This window comes from Dipodomys ordii, unplaced genomic scaffold (genome assembly GCF_000151885.1).
Source record: "Dipodomys ordii isolate 6190 unplaced genomic scaffold, Dord_2.0 Scaffold1, whole genome shotgun sequence".
NCBI lineage: Eukaryota > Metazoa > Chordata > Mammalia > Rodentia > Heteromyidae > Dipodomys > Dipodomys ordii.
In genome coordinates, this window is record NW_012267217.1 from 44,696,500 (window position 1) to 44,704,233 (window position 7,734).

Here is a 7,734-nt window from a genome sequence, read left to right on the forward strand (position 1 = left end):
AGCATCCCACCAATGCTAATACTACTAATATGAGCCCAAGGAGGCAGGCATAGAAATATTTGTTATACCACAAATAAACAATAAGCCTAATATTGTGAAAAACTTATCATGTGACACATTGGCTTTCTAATGTTTGATCAGGTCCCATATGTAACCGATAGAACTGGCAAGTACTCAGCACTCTCTGCACTCTTAGGTTAGTCTAAGATGCATAAGTAGAATTTCCTGGACTCTTGTGGGAAGTTTTGTTTCATGCCCAAGACAGAATCCCAAGGAGAGCTGACCAACATGATGTCTTTGGACCAAGTCGTCTCAGGACACTAGATCTATTGCTGCTCCAGCAATTCTACAATCTACTAGAAAAAGGTTACATTAAGGATACTCAGTGGCAGAATAAATCTGGGTTCTTGGAGCCCTAATTAGTCTGTTTTACCAGTAAATCCCTAAGTCTGTCCTTTCTCTAAGTTTCTTTATTCAACTACATTGCATCAGGGTTACTTTGCTCTGGGTGAAGCTATTCAAACTGTTCCAGGAAGCATTTCTCCCAATGCCACGTGCCTCTTTGTAGATAAAGTACTTGCAGGCAATTATCTGTTACTGTATATCTGATCCATAAGTCAAGAGTAACTCTTGGAATCAAAAGAATTGCTCCTCTATTTTTCATACAGTGCATAACATAGTATATCTAAAGCTGCCATAGTTTATTATTCTTCCTATTTTAAGCTAACTAAGAGATTATGGAAGATTTCCTATTGCTATCTCACAGACTTTTTGACACTATCATCCTCCATGTGTAAATGAGCTGGAGTTATTTGTGTCTTACCTTTAATTTGCTAAGAAAAACATATTTATTCAAAAATTCCAGGTTTTACTGCATAAAAGATTATAAAGTATACACAACTAAAAGAGTATATATTAACAGTTAGTTTTATTTAGGAGTCCTTTTTCATTGTTTTTCTTTTGCTTTTGTCATACAGAGTCTCACTATATAGCCCAGCCTGGCCTAAACCTACCAATCCTTCTGCCTCAGCCTCACAAGTTCTGGGCTTACAGCCATGTACTACTACATCCAGTAGGAATGTGCTTTGTAAACTTACAAGTACATAAACCACATTGTAGGTCATCTGTCTAATTGATCTGAAACAATGTGAAAACTATCTTTGAATAATTTTAACTAATATTTATTATAGCAAAAGAAAAACCACTGACTCAGAAACTCAAGAAATAATAAAGATCAAATTTTATATTAGTCACCTCAAAAATAAATGGTAGTGAGAAGACTTGAATTTGAATGAAAGGCATCAGTTAGACAATGTTTAAAGAAAATAATTCTAGAAATATCATCCATTACTTAAATCATAAAGTCATGAAACATATTCTAATTCCATCATTATAATTAATTTAAGGCATATATTGTATTTTTGCCTTTTTAATTTTGGTAGATACAAAATTACAAAATCAAGATTGTTTGCCTTATGAGTATTATCTGGCATTACATCTGCCTTTGTTTTTCCTCATGTAATAATGAACATATTGAGTTCTTCCATTAAGCACTATCAAAAAGTATCAGTAATCTCACCATGTCATATTGTTTTAAATTAATCTTAGAGTGTTACGATGGAGACAGGCAGTTACTGCTTTGTATAATCACCAAAGACTTGACTCCCCCTCCTCTTTCCTTCCCTCCCCCTCCCTTTCTTTTCCCCTTCTTCTCTACATTCTCCTCCCTCTTTCTCTCTCCTTCCCTCCCCAGGACAAGGTAGTCAGAGGTCCCCTTTCCAGTGTAAATAGTGTAAATAAATTTGTTTGTTATCTTTAACCCTGTCTCAAAGGATTGTCTCACTCCTTTCAGGTCATAAGTAAAGATGGGCTGGGAAGTTTATAACCTTATTCAAAGTGAGTTTCTTCCAATCAAATACTTTGTATTTCCATTATGTATGTATTTGATCAGAAATGTGCTTTGATTAATAGTAATGTTTTGATTGCTGTCATAGTCTGCCTCTGAAAATAGACTTCTTATCCACTGCCAGCTCCCTTTCTCTGGGTTCTGACTGCATTGCTCATTGTCTTGCTTCCCAGGGCTCTGGGAAAGCATCATCATGAGACTGATTGGCATAATTTGGATCTTCTCTTACCCTGATCTGCCAAAAAAGTGCAACTATTCTCTGTAGTATATTTTCCCTTAGTGCATACAGGCATGGTCAAAGGCTGACAGTCTAGACACTTTGCTGGAGATAAACTCTATCAGTGTTGGCTGTCATGTATGACATGCTATTGAGTGAGTACTGTGCTGTACCTCTGACAGCCACATGGAGACACCTTTCACATATTATGGACAGAGTCCATCTCCACCTCGTCACCTCAAAGGGAATGTAAGCAGCAAGAATCATAGGTGCCTAGAGGTGAGCCCGATCAATAAGCATTGTATTCATAAACTGATTTGTTGAATGGTAATTCCTTTTGTACAACTACTTACAGATAATAAAAATGTAATTTAAAAAGTCATAGGTGCAGCAGCGATCAACAGAGGGACCTTCAGCCTTGTTAAATGGACACCTGCTCCATTCTTAAAACAGTAATTTTAATGTGTAAAAATAAATTTAATAGATAATATAGAGGCCCTACTACAGCCCAAAGATTTCACTTATATTCTTTCTACTTTTCACAAACACCTAAAAAGTAGATATTTCCCCCATTATGAGATTAAAAAACACTAAAAATGAAATAAATGGCAAAACTGGTAAGCTGTGAACAAATTCTCTAGCTTATTAACTTTGCAACCAATGGTATTTCCATAGTTTTAACAAATGCAACATAAAATTTTGATAAATCTTAAGTTTTTATAAAATATTAATTTTAGGAGCCAGCTAGACCAGAAAGCATATAGAAATTTAGCACCACTTTTCAAACACTTTTGTGAATCTAAAATTGCTTCAAAATTACAAGTACTCTAAAAGTTGTTATTAAGAGGTTACTTAAGGTTACTTTTCCACTGTAATTTGATACATAGGAATAAGAAGATCACCTTTGATGGCACAGAAGCAAGAGGATTCCTGGTTTAGAAGAAACTAGAGACCAACTAGTTCTTGCCAAAAGCTTGAGAAAGGTACTAGAAGCACCTAGCAACAAAAGAAGATTATCTTAAGTGCAAAATACTTAGGTATTGGCATCAAGGTATGGGTGGGATGGTGAGAGAAGGGCGGGAAGAAACAGCAATAAGGAAAGAGCCCTTGGGATGCAATTGTTAGAGCAAGACCCATATTGAAATTCCTTCTGGCATTTCCCAAGGGAGGAGGCTGTTGAGAAGATTAATGTAAAGCAGTGCAAAATCACACAGTTAATGTGAATTTAAAAAAAACAAACAAGATTCTATATATTCTCCTGACAAAAAAACTAATTATCTAACCACCTACAAGAATTGGTGAGAGAACATTTATTTATTAATCTCTCCCAGTGGGAGTTGAGGTGAGAACAGAATAATGTATTGCTGTAAAGCAGGCCAGAGAACAGCAGAGGATGCACTGGGCAGTTCTCATTATGTTCCCTGGGCCAATTGAATATTTAAACTTTGAAAGAAGTAAGTGTCAAACATACTAAGAAGTGACAGCAAGCACTGTAAGAACATAAAAAATTTAGTCATAAGGTACAATTTCCTACACTGTTGAACCTTACATGTTGTCACATTGAAGGTTAAAAAGATAATGACATGCTTGAATGGATTTTAGTACCCAGAAAAGTTTACACGTACTGGTATTAGAGAAATAAATTACATTGATTTAAAGCAATAGCCAGAATGTGATATTTGTGGTGTCATTCTTCAAATACTAGGGTGTTCTAGCTGGTAATTTTTTAAAATAAAAAACCCCACAAAATTGTCCTCTTAACATTTTTAAGTATAAAGCAGTAGTTATTAGCAATGTACATATGGCTTAACAACATCTCTCTAGAACAACTCTTTAAAATAGCTTTCTAGAATAGCTTCCTAGAACGTTCTCATCTTGCATGGCTGAAGCTCTGTGACTATAGGTATGCTCCATCTCTCTCTGCCACAATCCTTACAATCTCTGTGCTGTGATATTACTTCTGTATTTGTGTTTTTACCGAGTGGGTTTTCACTTTTGCAGAATGTCGTTGAATTTCACCTTTCCTGTAGCATAGGTCAGGATGATCTGTTGTTTTCTTTTAAAGCACTTGGATGTATACACAACATTCTCTCCATTCATTAACAGACATTTACATTACTTCTACACCTTAGCTTTTGCAAATAAAACTACAATGAGCATGAATTTGAAGGTATCTCTTGGAGATATTCTTCTTTTATTATTATTTTAAAATTAAATTAATTTTTTTATTTTATAAAGGCATTTTATTCAACTTGGAAAATGAGTCCAAATCCCTGGTTGTTTTTCTTGGGCAGGGGGCGGGGAGGAGGGAAGCTGAGGCGGTCAGGAAGTAGAAGAGAGTCCCTAACCCTAACCCTAACCCTAAGGCAAGGTATGAGCCACCTCAGGTCCCTGCCTGGGGAGGAGAGAGATGGGCTGGGGTTGGGCAGGGAGTTCAGGTCTGGAGGAACGCCAGGTAAGGAGGCCTAACACATAGGCTGCCACTAATTTCTGTCCCAAGAAGACATGGAGGACTTGTGGCAGCTGGCTGCCCAGTTCATCCTGGAGTGGGAGCAGCAGGAAGGCCACAGAGACGATGCCCGTCAGCAGGAAGGAGCTGGTGGCCAGTTGCTGGTGGGAGTTGTCTTGTAACTGTCTGGCGGGCAGTGGTGCTGTCCAGGCAGGTGGTCCTGGGTGGGGTGCTGGCTCAGGCTGTCCCTGAAGCTCAAGAGGGTGCGCTGGGGCCCTCAGTACGGAGGTGATGTCCTTTGGTCCCACCACTGGGCCCTCAGCCCCTTCCTCGGACAGCTCAATGTGGAAGCCATCCAGGACATCATAGTGGCTGGGAATGGGGGCCACATGACGAATCACAATGTCAATGCAGGACTGAGGCTTTACGCACCCTTCTGCGTCAAACGCCATATATTTGGCAGGTGCTGTGCACAAGCAGAGCGCAGTTCGGGTTGTAGAGGGTGAGCAGCTGTCCGCTGCTTTGATCCGCTCTGAATACTAGATCCGGCGGAAAGACGAGCACTGAGACCAGAGGTCCCGAGGGAGGAGGGGTGCCCCGGGACCCCCGCCCAGGGGCCCCCGGACCCACCAGCTCCTGGACCTGGGGCGCCCCTCGGCGCATGCAGGCTCTGGGAGGTAGGACATCCGAGGGCAGAGCTCAGGGGGCAGGGCCTGGAGTCCTGTGGTCAAAACACCTGCCAATCAGCTTGTAGCCAGACTAGGGATGCCATCTTCCTGAGAGCCTCTCCGCCTTACGACTCAAGTTAATTTCATTTTAAAGATGCTGTACAAAGGGGTTGCAGTTACATGAGCACAGTAATGAGTCCATTTCTTGTTGAGCATTGTTCTTCTTAAGGCTTTGGAAATAGTTACGTTTTTAAATGTTCAAGGATCTGGTTTCATCATTGTCCAGTTGGCCCAAGAGTATGCAAGTGTTGCAATTTCTCTACAATTTCACCAACACCTGTTCTTTTCTTTTTAGATGCAGTATCCTGGCCATCCTAATGGGTGTGAACTGATTCATTTTTTGTGGTTCAGTTTGGAAGTTCCCCGATGATGAGTGATGCTTGGGTGTGTTTCCGTGTTTGCTAACCACTTATGTATCTTCTCTGGAGAAATGTCTTTTCACATCTTTGTCCAATAGGCTTTTTTTTTTTTGGTTACTTGACAATGTCAAATGTGTTCTACCTGTACAAATATGTTCTCCTATCCTGTAGACTGAATTTCTCTAGATGGTTTCTTTTGCTTGGTTGGTGGTTCCAAGATTGATGTGCTACTATTTGTCTGCTGTTACTGTAATCCTGAGTTCAATATCACAAATCATTTTCTCTGTTTCTTTGTGAGGTTTCATAGCATCAGTTTCCATGTTAGGTCTTTAATCCACTTTTAGGTTAACTGTTTGCACACAGTATAGTGCAAAAATTGCATATGGGGATGGTTATTTCTGTACAGGTAGATGCCCAATTTTCCAACACTATTGAAAAGAGCATATTTCTTCCACCGTGAAGCCTTGATGCATTTTCTGATGATCATTTCATCATACGTTCCTGGGTTAATTTTTACCTCTTCTTTATGTTGCTTTAGTTGTTGTCTTTACGTTATTGCCATACTTGATTGATTTTTGTAGCTTTCTAATATGTTTTGAAAGCATCAAATATGATAGCCCTGGTTTTGGTTCATTTTTCTCAACATTGGTAAGGATTGCACTGAATCTATAAATTCTTTTAAGTGATAAGAACATTTCAACCATATTAAGTCTCTCAGTTCATGGACAGGTATGCCTTTCTATATGTGTATGTCTTATTAAATTTCAGCAATGATTTGTACTTTTCCATATTGTATTTTCTTTCCTTGGTTAAGTTTGCTCTTAAGAAACTTATTTTTTAAGTTGGTACTGTAAATGAGTTTATTTTACTAAATTCCTTTTTAGATCATTTTTTGCTAATATTTTGAAATGCAAATACTGTTTTTTTGCATCCTGCAACTTTGCATTAATTATTTATTAATTCTATTCTTTTCATAGAATCTAGAGCTTTGTACATGTAAGATTATGTCCTCTGTGGAGTAGGAATAATTTTGCTTCTCAGAACTTATTTTTCTTTTTAAAATTTCTTTCTTCTTCCTGCTAGGATTGCCATTACTGTGTTGAATAGAAGTGATGGTTAAACATCTTTGTCTAGATCTTGACCATAAAGGAAAAGCTTTTTGCTTTTCTTCATTGAGAATAAGGGTATATGGCATTTATTGATGCTATATGACCTATAATGCTATATGATGTTTATTATATTGGGTAATTTCCTTCGACTTTGGATTTGTTGCTTGCTTTTCTTCATGAAAGGTTGTAAAAAAATTTTTCAAGCGTTTTTTCAGTTCTAATTGAGGTTGACATACAATTTTTATCTTTGTTCTATTAATATTGTTTATCATATTTAGAGTTTGTATATATGAATCATCCCTGTATCCCAAGGATTACACTTACTTGATGATATTATGTGATCATTTAAAGCATACTGTTGAATTTTATTTTGTTGATACTGCATCTGTACTAACCAATTTCACAATGACTTTCATTGTTATGTGGTATCTTTGATTTGGCTTAGGCCTATTGTAGTTGTAGAATGAATTTGAGGCTGTTCCCTTTGCTTTATTTCTTGGAGAAGTTTGAGAAGATCTGGGTGAATTCCCTTAGTGCCTGGTAGAATGTTCCAGAGAAAACATTTGTTCCTGTACTTTCTTTGGTTGGAAAATTTTAAAATTACTGAATAGGTTTTCTTTCTCATAATAGATCTTTTCAGATTTCCCATTTCTTCATAACTTATTCTTGGTAAGTTGTAGGTTTGTATAGTTTCTTATACTTTATACAATGTACAGGCATATAAAACAGTATTTTTATATTTTTATTTCTGTAGCATCAACTGAAATGTCTTCTGTTTTATTTCTGATTTCAATTATTTTAATCTCTTTGTCTTCTTAATGTAGTGAAGGCTTGATAATTTGGTTAGTCCTTTCAAAAAACCAATTTGTTTTTCAAATTATCTCATAATCTCAATTATACTTAGTTATGTTCTAATCTTTCTTATTATTTTTCTCCCTTCGAAAACTTTAGGTTATTTGTCATTTT

At 37.3% G+C, this 7,734-nt stretch overlaps 1 pseudogene; it reads right to left on the bottom strand.

The window, feature by feature from the left end:
* Positions 1–4,484: 4,484 nt before the first annotated feature.
* LOC105986151 lies at positions 4,485–5,235 on the bottom strand (annotated as a pseudogene).
* Positions 5,236–7,734: the final 2,499 nt, after the last annotated feature.